This window comes from Chiloscyllium punctatum, chromosome 7, assembly GCF_047496795.1.
Source record: "Chiloscyllium punctatum isolate Juve2018m chromosome 7, sChiPun1.3, whole genome shotgun sequence".
NCBI classification, from domain to species: Eukaryota; Metazoa; Chordata; class Chondrichthyes; order Orectolobiformes; family Hemiscylliidae; genus Chiloscyllium; species Chiloscyllium punctatum.
The window spans coordinates 96,321,889-96,332,712 of NC_092745.1; positions in this window are offsets into that span (position 1 = coordinate 96,321,889).

Below are 10,824 nucleotides of genomic sequence, written 5' to 3' on the forward strand. Positions count from 1 at the left end.
TCTTCTGCGTCTTGACACCAAAAATTTGATTCCTGTCTACACATGATCCTCACCTCATAGATTTCCATCCACCCCCAAAAAAGATTTAGTTGTGATCTGTGTTTCTCCACAGTCCTGGGACTCCATTTGGACGCTCTTCCTTCAGTCTTCCTCATGGTGCTGATGATTTCAAGCTGCCGGCTTCTGATCGCCTGTCAAGTGCCCACCCTCAGGATCCTGAATCCAAGCAAGACCCACTGGTGACCTTGTCACTGCTTGATTGGCTAATGGTTCTGCAGCCCTTCTCAAAAGGCAGCTGTATGGATCTTTTGAAAGCTCTCCAGCTGATAGAGGATACTCACAACTCATCAACAAGATTTCATCCTGTGTTGCAGTCAAATTTTAATCATATTTTCTCAAATGATAAGATGATATAAGCTGGGTCACTAAACCTCATAGATATGAATCAATTCAATAGTAAAAGAAAAATCTCCAGAGTGCACTGAAAACAAACATTTACTTTCTGTATGGAAAGATATCATAAACAGTCATGTTGAAGAGGCATACTACTTGGTTAACCGCATCCAGTGAAACTGGCTATTGCTTTTGTTTAAAAAAGTAACATCTGTTCATCTGGCAACGAATGACTTGTTGCCTCAGAATCATGGCAATAAAACAAAAGTACCAGTGCAAAGTATTTCTACCTACCAATTAGAAAAACTGAGCAGCACAATGCTTTTTTTCTTCACAATCAAACGTTCATCAACAATTTTAATGGATCAGGCACAAAAAAAATGAGGTAGGCCAATTGTTTGTTCATGTTTTATTTTCATTTCATTGATATTAATGGTGATGTGTTGAGAAATGGAGAATGAAACTTTTCAACTGATCTGCTTTGTTCATCGCGTACTTCTGCTCAGACCAAGAAGAAAAAGTTGCAGTGCTTTTAATGATGTGAAATGCAAGGATGCCCATTCTCCTAACTAGCTGCTCCACCACAATCAGAACAAATACGGACCATTGATCATCAAACACCAATGGAAAGGACAATTAATTATCAACTGTTTGCGCTGGTGGGAGTACACATTAATAATGGTGCCTGTCTTTCAAGCAACTCATTTAACATACTTACACAAAGATTCACAAGGTTTGTTTATTCAAAATCCAATTCTTAAACTAAGTATAGTAAAATAATCACAATTTTCATCAAAAAGCAGTAAAAAGAATGCATTAAACTCCTTTAATTTTAACTTATAAATATCTACCATTAGAAAAAAATTGCCTTCATTTGGCAACTTGCACATGCCTTCAAGATTATTTCATTTTGCTCTTCTTTTGGGTAAATAAACATATTCTCCCAAAACTTATCAGCTTTCTCTTTACTGAATAGCTCTGTTAAACAAATGCATGTCAAACTGTAGAAAAAACAGCCACCCTGCATTAAAAAAGTATAAACAGCATTGAAAATGAATAAACAAAATCATCCCTTAACCACAGAGATGTATCATATTTAATAACTTCCTTTCAGCACCATGTAATCAGTACGCAGTCTTTCAAGCAGTTGGAGTCAAACGTATCATTCGTTAAAACTAAAGGGTGCTTGTATATTATGTGTCTGCTTCTACAACAAACATTAGAAACCATTGCATGTTCCAATTGCTTGGCCTTCCTGTTTTCAAATGCAATTATCCAGTGCTACAAGGATCCTTTCATAAAGTTTTATCAGCACCTTAATAACTGTAACCACTCTTTGTTGATTGACAGTACATGTTTCAGCAATCCAATTGCTCATTGTATCTTCTAAGCTTGATCAGGAGTAATGTAATATAATATGGCATTTCTTGTACAAACAGGAATGCTGTTTGACTATCACATTCAGGTTTCTCCTTATGGAAGTGTTTTTGATATTAAAGTATTATCATTAATTCAGAATAAAAGAAATTAGATTGGAATGGATCATTTCTCCAATTGTTAACAAAAAAACCAATAACAAGCCCACAAGGCAACATATATCTCTCTGTCCAAAGCTGACAGACAGTGTGATGGATCTATTATTGAGGGAAATGGAAAAGAATTACAAGAATTCATAATCGTGTTTTATTCATTGAGAAGTTACTTCTTGTAATCTTTAACGAAGAACTTTCAATTACAAATTAGTTAGCTGAGGATGAAGTAGAAAGTTACTCTTTCTGGTTAGGTATAATGACTTGTTTCGCACATACAAATGAATCAATTTACTTCCATTGGTTTGTCCTATACTTTGTGGAAAATTCCAATTCTTTCCACATTTCACTCAACAAAATGGCCTTGTATTCTGCAAAATCCCGTGTAAGAATTTTTTTATGGCTTCCCTTTTCATATGATGGACTTTAGTGAAATGAGAACATCTTTACCTCAGACCATCAACATTATCATTAAATAGCAGCAATAACTAAAGCTAGCATTTATAAAATGTCTATAATAATGAAAAAAAGCACCAGAAGGCCCTTCACAGAAGAATAATGAAAAGTAATGGCAGATCAAAAAAGCAGCAATAATGAGCCAAAATTTTAGTCAAAGGTGAATAAGGAGATGGGGAATTTAGGGATAAATTTCCAGCCCATGGGTATCTAAGCAGATGGTTCACAAGGGTGAGGTAAAGTGAGAGGTGATGCACTAAAAGCCAAAGAGAGACAAAATGCTATCTGAGAATGGGCTGCAGAGTTGAAAATGGCCACAGATATGGAGAGGTGAGCATGAATTAATTTGAAGATATGGGCAGTAATTTTAATGTTGAAGAAATAGGGAACAAGTGAACACCGATTAACAAGGACACATGTGATAGGGGAGTGGAACTTGTGGGAACAGATGCAGACAACAAAGTTTTGTATAAAGTGCAACATATGAGTGGGATGTTAGTTTGACAAAGAGCTTTGAATAATAAAAATTGATGGCGATTAAGGTAAAAATAAAAACATCAGCAACGGATCAACTGAGGTGCAGAGAGAGCTGTATGGCTATTGTGATGGAATAGTTTGTATTAATCTCAGCTCAGATTATGATCAGTCCATGTTAGCCAGGAGACTGGGCAGTGAAGGAAACAGGACAGTGAAGGAAAAGTGCTCAACGTCAAAGAGGAGACTTCCAAAATTAATCTGAAAGAAATTAGCCACATCCAAGACTGAACAGTAAAGAATCTGATGGGACATAGTCTTTGAAACATCAGAGAAATGTGGAGAGGTGAAGTTGGACATCATCAGTCTTCATATGCATGTTCTTTTAATGATCTACTGGAAATCATGATATTTTTGCCAATTTCTACATAATATGGGAGGTGAAAATAAACAGAAACGAAAGTACTGAATTGATTTTTTAAAAGGATGAAAATTAGTAAACAACAGGCGAAGCTAATCAGATACATTTTCACATGAAATTCAAAGTGCCTCAACTTTCTGAGAGAGAAACCCAACACAACATAATAAACACCATTTAATTGTTCTACACATGGTTTTGTCTGTGGAACACATGTAAATCATCTGGTGTTCCCTCTCCTCAAATTCACATGCAATGTGCTTGGTTTAGTTGAATCCACATGAAAAAAATAAGAATTTTACACCATCTTGCCTCAAGATGATTCTCCACAGTTCTTTGCTGTGGGTTTGGTGATAGGAAACAGAATATTTTCCTCTTCGTGCCATGTGAAGGTACTAAAAACTCTTAGGAAATGTATCTGCATGCCTTAAATAACACAGTTGCTCAACTTGGCTCTTAAAAAGCAATAAGCACTGTACCATGTTAAAGCTTTCCTTCTCAACATCATTCAGAGGCAAAAATTTACATGTTATGATCATTTCAGAGGCAAAGACGTACAGTTTAAGATTATAAACAATTGTCAGACTCAATGGTTTCTCTTGGCTTTCAAGCATGTGATATGGTAGCTAGGCTTAATGGCTAGTCATTACCTCCAGGGGTTCCTACATGGTCATTATCCAGGCTTGCGGAATGTTTTCAACATACTTTGTCTGTTCAGAAAACTCATTACACAGTTCATTCCCTCTTTCCTATGGTTTGGCAATGTGGCTGGGATGTTTCTGAAACTACAACCCATGCTTGCACAATGTGTTGAAAATAACATTGGTGTTTTTTATAATTATTATGAGATGTTATGTGGCATTGCTTGTGATAAGTCCGAGAAATTGTTGCTTTTCAGGGGTGTTTAATTAGGAGATAACAGTTGGGCTACAAATTCACAGAAATTGAATTGGTCCAATTGTATTGTAATTGTACGGTTTTGTTTGTGAATTTTATTGCTGCTTTCGAGCGCTATTCGCTTTCTTTCTGTGAAAACTGCCACGGGCTCTTCATCATTTATTCTTTTACATTTTTTTCATAAAATTTTTGTTTCTTAACAATTTAAAAGTAAACTAGGCACTGCAAGATAATCGAGGTTCCTGATGAAGGGCTTTTGCCCGAAACGTCGATTTCGAAGCTACTTGGATGCTGCCTGAACTGCTGTGCGCTTCCAGCATCACTAATCCAGAAACTGCAAGATAATCCTTTGACTCAGTACTTTGATGAGTGCAACTGATCTGTGGAAAATTTAGCAAAAGAAGGACTGCAATGTGAAGTGTGACACACTAATTTCTGGTACTTGTAAGGCATGGACAGGGAGATAGGGCAAGGACTCGCAACAGTGGATACAGAATTCTCATTTTGGTTATACAGTTCGGTATGAAAAACAAAAAGCATGAGTACTATTTAAATGGACATATATTGGAAAGTGTGAATGTACAAAAGCATTTGGGTGTCCTTGTATCTTGTTGAAATTCTTTTAGCAGCATCTCCTTTCTGGTCCTGCAATGAAAGTAGACAGGTAGGCACAGCATGAAATTAGGAAAGCAAGTGGTATATTGGTCTTCGTTGCAAGAGATTTTGTGTTGAGAAATATGGATTTACTGCAGCTGTACAAGGTGAGACTACACCTGGAATATTACATGCAGATTTGGTCTTCCTACCTAAGAAAGGTATAGGAGGGGTGCAGTGGAGATCATGAAGCTAATACTGGGAATGAGAAGAGGCAGCATGGCGGCTCAATAGTTAGCACTGCCGCCTCACAGCGTCAGAGAGTCCAGTTCAATTCCAGCCTTGAGTGATTTTCTGTTTGCATGTCCTCCCTGCATCTGTTTCCTTTGGGTGCTCCAATTTCTTCCACAAGTCCAAAGATGTGCACGTTACGTGGAATGGCCATGTTAATTGTCTGTAGTGACTAGGGATGTGCAGGTCAGGTGGACTAGCTATGGTAAATGTGGGGTTATGGGGATAGGGTAGGGGGCTGGATTTGGGTGGAATGCACTTTGGAGGGTTGGTGAGGACTTGTTGGACTGAATGGCCTCTTTCTGTACTGTAGGGATTAAATGACTGGATTGGTATTTGCTAGACTTTAGAGGGATAAGAGGTGATTTGATTGAAAAGTATAAAAGTCTAACAAGGCTGGACAGACTAGATGCAGGGAGGATATTTTCCCTGGTTGAAGAGTCTAGGACCAGTGGAAAAAGTCTCAGGAGAGTGAGCAGAGAATTTAGGACTGCAGTAAGGAAAAATTTCTTCACTCGAAAGGGAGTGAACCAATAGAATTCTCTACCACAGAAGATTGTGGAGGTCAAGGCACTGACTACATTCAAGAAAGAGCTAGATTTTAGATTTTAAAGGCATCAGGAGACAAGGTGAGAAATGTTACATGTGGCATTGAGAGAGAAGATGATCGTACTTGATGACAGAGCAGTTTTGAATGACAGCATGGCCTATGCCTGCTCCTAGTTTCTATGTTTCTAAATAAGCATTTAACAGATGGTTTGGTGTTTTTGTGGCACAGTGCTAGTGTCCCTACCTCTGGTAAGGGGTCCAGGTTCAAGTATTTCTTGTAGTATAGTAATAACATTTTTGAACAGGGTGATTAAATAATATCCACATCACAGACTGTATAAGTAAGTTTGAGACATCATGTTAGTGTAAATAGTTAGTTGTTAATAAGCTCATAGGTACATGACTCAATAGCAGATCCATGAGAACATCATCATCTACAAGCCACCACTCACCATCATGACTTATAGGTGCATCACCGATACTTCAGTATTACGAGGTAATAATCTTGGAAACCACCTCCCTCACAGCATTGTGTATCTACCTGTGAAGTAGTTTAAGAAAGAAGCTCACCACCACCTTGCATACACCCTAGACAACCAGGAATAGGCAGTAAATGGTTTCCAGTCAGCAATGCTCACATCCCCATAAATGAATAAAATGGATACAAATGTGACTCACTGCTGTGCATATTACATGTGGCACCATAGAGAAAACCACAAATCACAGATTGCTAGCAGCATGTGATCAGATAGTAGCAGTAAAGGCAGCAGAACACTCCAGGAGGTGGGTGATAGGAAATGTATATCAAAAGCTGGTAACAGCAAGCTGGTACCAAAGATGGTGTCCAGGAGTGTATGCACCCTGGAAAATCCACCCACTTCTAGTTTGGAACAGTTAAATTGCTCAGCAACGTCTAAATCAGAACCAATCCAAATAAACGTATGATTAAATGGTCACCTGGTTCTAATGGAGGTTGATACCAGCATGGTTATTTCAGTGATTGCAGAAGACGTCCTGCACAAAATTTGGTCTGGACTCCAATCCTTAAGTTTGTCCAAGACCTCAACGAGATTGAGAACCTATACCGGGGAACCCTTCCAGATTAAGAGTACAGCTTCAACTCTGGTCTCTTATGAGAAGCAGCTGGTTCAGTTAACACTGATTGTAGTAAAAGGTTCGGGCCTCAGTTTGATGGGGTGAAATTGGTTGAGAAAGACTCACCTAGATTGGTTCAACATTAGAGGTATACCAGGAATGTCAAGCATTCAATGTCAATGAGCTAAGGCCACTTTGTATGTTGTCCAGGAAGCAATTCTTCAAAATCCACCCAGTTTCATTTGCCTTATGGACAAACATAGAGGCAGAAACCAAGAGGCTGGAAAGCGAAGGAATCATCAAACCAGTCCACTTTGCAGATTGGACAGCACCAGTCACACCAACTGTGAAGTTCGACAGGTCGGTTCACCTTTGTGGGATTTTTTAAGAAACAGCAAATTGCTATTCAAAGCTGGATAAATATCTAATCCGTCTAATCTATCTATTCCCTAGTCACAGGAAAGATGAACAAGGAGCACTCAGAGAACTTGGACATAGTCCTTAGATATTTCTCCCAGGCAGGCATTTGCCTTAGAAGGAAAAAAAATGTGTATTCCAGGTTCCCCAAGTGACCTATTTGGGCTACAGGATCAACAAGAACAGATTACACCCATTAGAAGATAAAGTAAGGGGAAGCAAAGGTGCCCTGGCTCCCACATCTATACCAGAACTCAGGCCTTTCCTTGGATTGGTGAATTATTACGGAAAGTTCACACATAACCTAGCCTCCACACTGGCAACTTTTCATCAATTCTTAAAAAGGGTCAGCCTTGGAAATGATTGCATAGCCTAGCCATAGCTTTCAGTGGAGTGAAGAAACAGCTAACAGTTGGTACACTATGATTCCAGCCAAGATATGGCATTGATATACGATACCGTTGCCCCCCCCACCCCCCCCCCCCCCCCCCCCCCCGTATGGCATTGGGGTAGTGTTAGCTCTTAGGTGGCTCAATTGAGAGAAATGCCTAAAGTGTATGCATCCAGATTTTTGGCTAATGCAGAGTGTAAATACTTCCAGACAGAGAGGAAGGTTTGGCAGGCATATTTGCAGTCAGAAGGTTCTACCAATATCCTTATGGACATATATTTGTAATAATAACGGACCACAAATTCTGTCCAGATCTACTTAAAGAGGCCAAGGCAGTGCCACCCATAGCTTCAGGAGGAATTCAGCAATGGGCTCTAATACTAACTGCATATAATTACAAGTTGGAACACTGTCCAGGAGCCAAAATGCATATGCAGATGCATTGAGCCACCTCCCACTGACAAATACACCACCCCACCGATGACACCACTGGAAGAATCCATAATGATTCTAAATTTTCTGGACAAACTTCCAGTCACCGCTGACAATATCAGACGCTGGAAGCAGAAATATCCGGTCCTTGTAAAACCGAAACAGCTGGGTGGTGAAGGGGGAAACCAAAAGGCTGTCACAACCAGAATTGAAACCTTTTTGGCTCCGGAAAGACAGATCACACTAGAGGATGGCATATCATGGGGAGGAAGAGTGATTGCCCTGAGGAAAGGTCGCTGGTATATACTGACTAAAACTCCATCAGGGATATCCAGAGGTTCCCAAATTGAAGGTATTGGTGGGACGTTATATCTGGTGGCCAGGATTGGAAAAAGTGAGGACTGCAGATGCTGGAGTTCAGAGCTTATAAATGTGTTGCTGGAAAAGCGCAGCAGGTCAGGCAGCATCAAAGGTACAGGAGAATCGACGTTTTGGGCATAAGCCCTCCTTCAGGAAGTTTCCTGAAGAAGGGCTTATGCCCGAAATGTCGATTCCTTTGATGCTGCCTGAAGTTTCTTTGAATAAATTTCTTTCAAGATGCTCCAGGCACAAGAGGAGAGCTGCTGTGCACTACACAATGCCAATATCAGAGACAGAGTTGGAGTAACCTGACCAGGTGCTTAAATGCCCCAGGAGGAGCTCAGACTCAGAGTGAGGAAGGATGTAATGTTTATAACGAGGTCAGATGGTGAATCTCAAAGAATATGAGTTCCCTAATTGGGGCCACAAATCTGATCCAATTAGGGAGTCCTGGATGAAAGATATAAACAGGAGTGTCCGAAGTTCTGCCCAGAAAAGTGACATGGTGATGGAATACCGGCCTCTGTGGAGTTATTTCAGGCCATTGTTCACTTTGGCCTGTCTCTTACTTTTTAAAATTAAAGAGGCTCTGTCAGTTTTGACATTGTTTGCTAGATTATCATCAAAGGCTTTTTCCCTCTCCTTAATTTTTATTTTGATTATATTTTGTTGAATTTTAAAACTTTCGTAATCCTCTGGCTTGCCACTAATCTTTGCCACATTGTATATTTTTTCTTTCAATTTGACATTATCCTTAGCTTCCTTGGTTAACCATGGCTGATTTATCCCCTTCTTCCTGACTGGGATATCTTTGTCATGAGTCAGAAACTATTTTCCCAAATGTCTGTCATTGTTTCATAACCATTTTTTCTCCTTTCCCAGTCTGCTCCCAGCTTTGATATTCACTTTATAAGTAACAAGCAACAATTTATTTAACTCTAACAGTGAATAAATTAACAAGATAACTAAAAGATAACTTTGGATTGTGGGAGGAAACTGGAGCACCCGGAGGAAACCCACGCAGACACAGGGAGAATGTGCAAACCCCACACAGGCAGTCGCCTGAGGCTGGAATCAAATCTGGGACCCTGGTGCTGTGAAGCAGCAGTGCTAACCACTGAGCCACCGTGCCACCACCATGTGAGGTAATATCTTCAGTGAGCCTCCGTATGAAACACTGATGATGTAGCCTGCTTTCTACTTATATGTTTGAGTTTCCTAGGGGTGGTGAAGCCATTTTCTGTGGTGACATCATTTCCTATGGTGATGTCATTTTCTCTTCTTTTCCTCATGGGGTGGTAAATGGAATCCAAGTCAACGTGTTTGTAGATAGAGTTCTAGTTGAAATGTCATGCTTCTAGGAATTCCCATGCATGTCTCTGTTTGGCTTGTCTGAGGATGGATGCATTGTCCCAGTCGAAGTGGTGTCCTTCCTCATCTGTATGTTAGGATACTAGTGATGTGAACTAGCCACAAAACAACATGATCCTCTCTCACTAGGATCTTTACATACAGATGAGAAAGGACACCACTTCGACTGGGACAACACATCCATCCTAGGATAAGCCAAACAGAGACACACACGAGAATTCCTAGAATCATGGCATTCCAACTGGAATTCCATCAACAAACACATTGGCTTGGATCCCATTTACCACCCCTGCGAAAAGAACAGGAAATGACATCACCATAATAAATGATATCACCACAGGAAATGACATCACCAACCCTAGGAAACTCAAACATACAATTAGAAAGCAGGCTACACCACCAGTGCTTCATTTGGAGGCTCACTGAAGATGGTGATGAAACATCTGAAACAAACCTTCCAGCTCAGTGAGCAAACCTATATCTGGAATCTTCTTGCTCTAGTCATCAACAGCCATTACCAATTGATATTTATTATGAGTCTTGAATTTGTTGTTTTATAATGAAGCTACATTTTTGGTCCTTTGCGGTTGGTCTTCAGACATTGAGTTTACTATCGTGAAAGTCTATGATTGTTGAAACATAGTTTTGATGTTGGCTCAGGGCAGAGACATATTTGACCTATACAATTGCCTTAGATTTGAGTGTGAAAAATTACCCATTGCCAGGTAGATTTTAAATCCAAATGAAGTAAAATATGACAGTGTGGCTAGCTATCAACAGCATTTTCGATCAACATGGTCGCAAGTTAATATTTTGGTTATTCTTCTTTCCTGAAGTCCACTATTTCATATTTAACTGATGATTTATAAATAAAATTCCTGTGTTATTTCATCTGTCCACCCTTAGAGTGACCTGCTTATGCGTCAGTCTGAGCAGCATAGTGGGATTCCCTGAGAATAGATACCTCACAATGCGGAGGTTATTTTAGATTTTCTGACAGAATATCACAGTAAATTTGCCAATGCTGGTTGGTTATTGTTTTAAAACTTCTTTGAAGGCTTCTTATAACAGATTTTGAGCTTTTGACATGTTAGATTTCTACACTGCATATTTCAGGTGTGTCTGCACTTAAGTGAGCAACTCACCCAACCACTTGA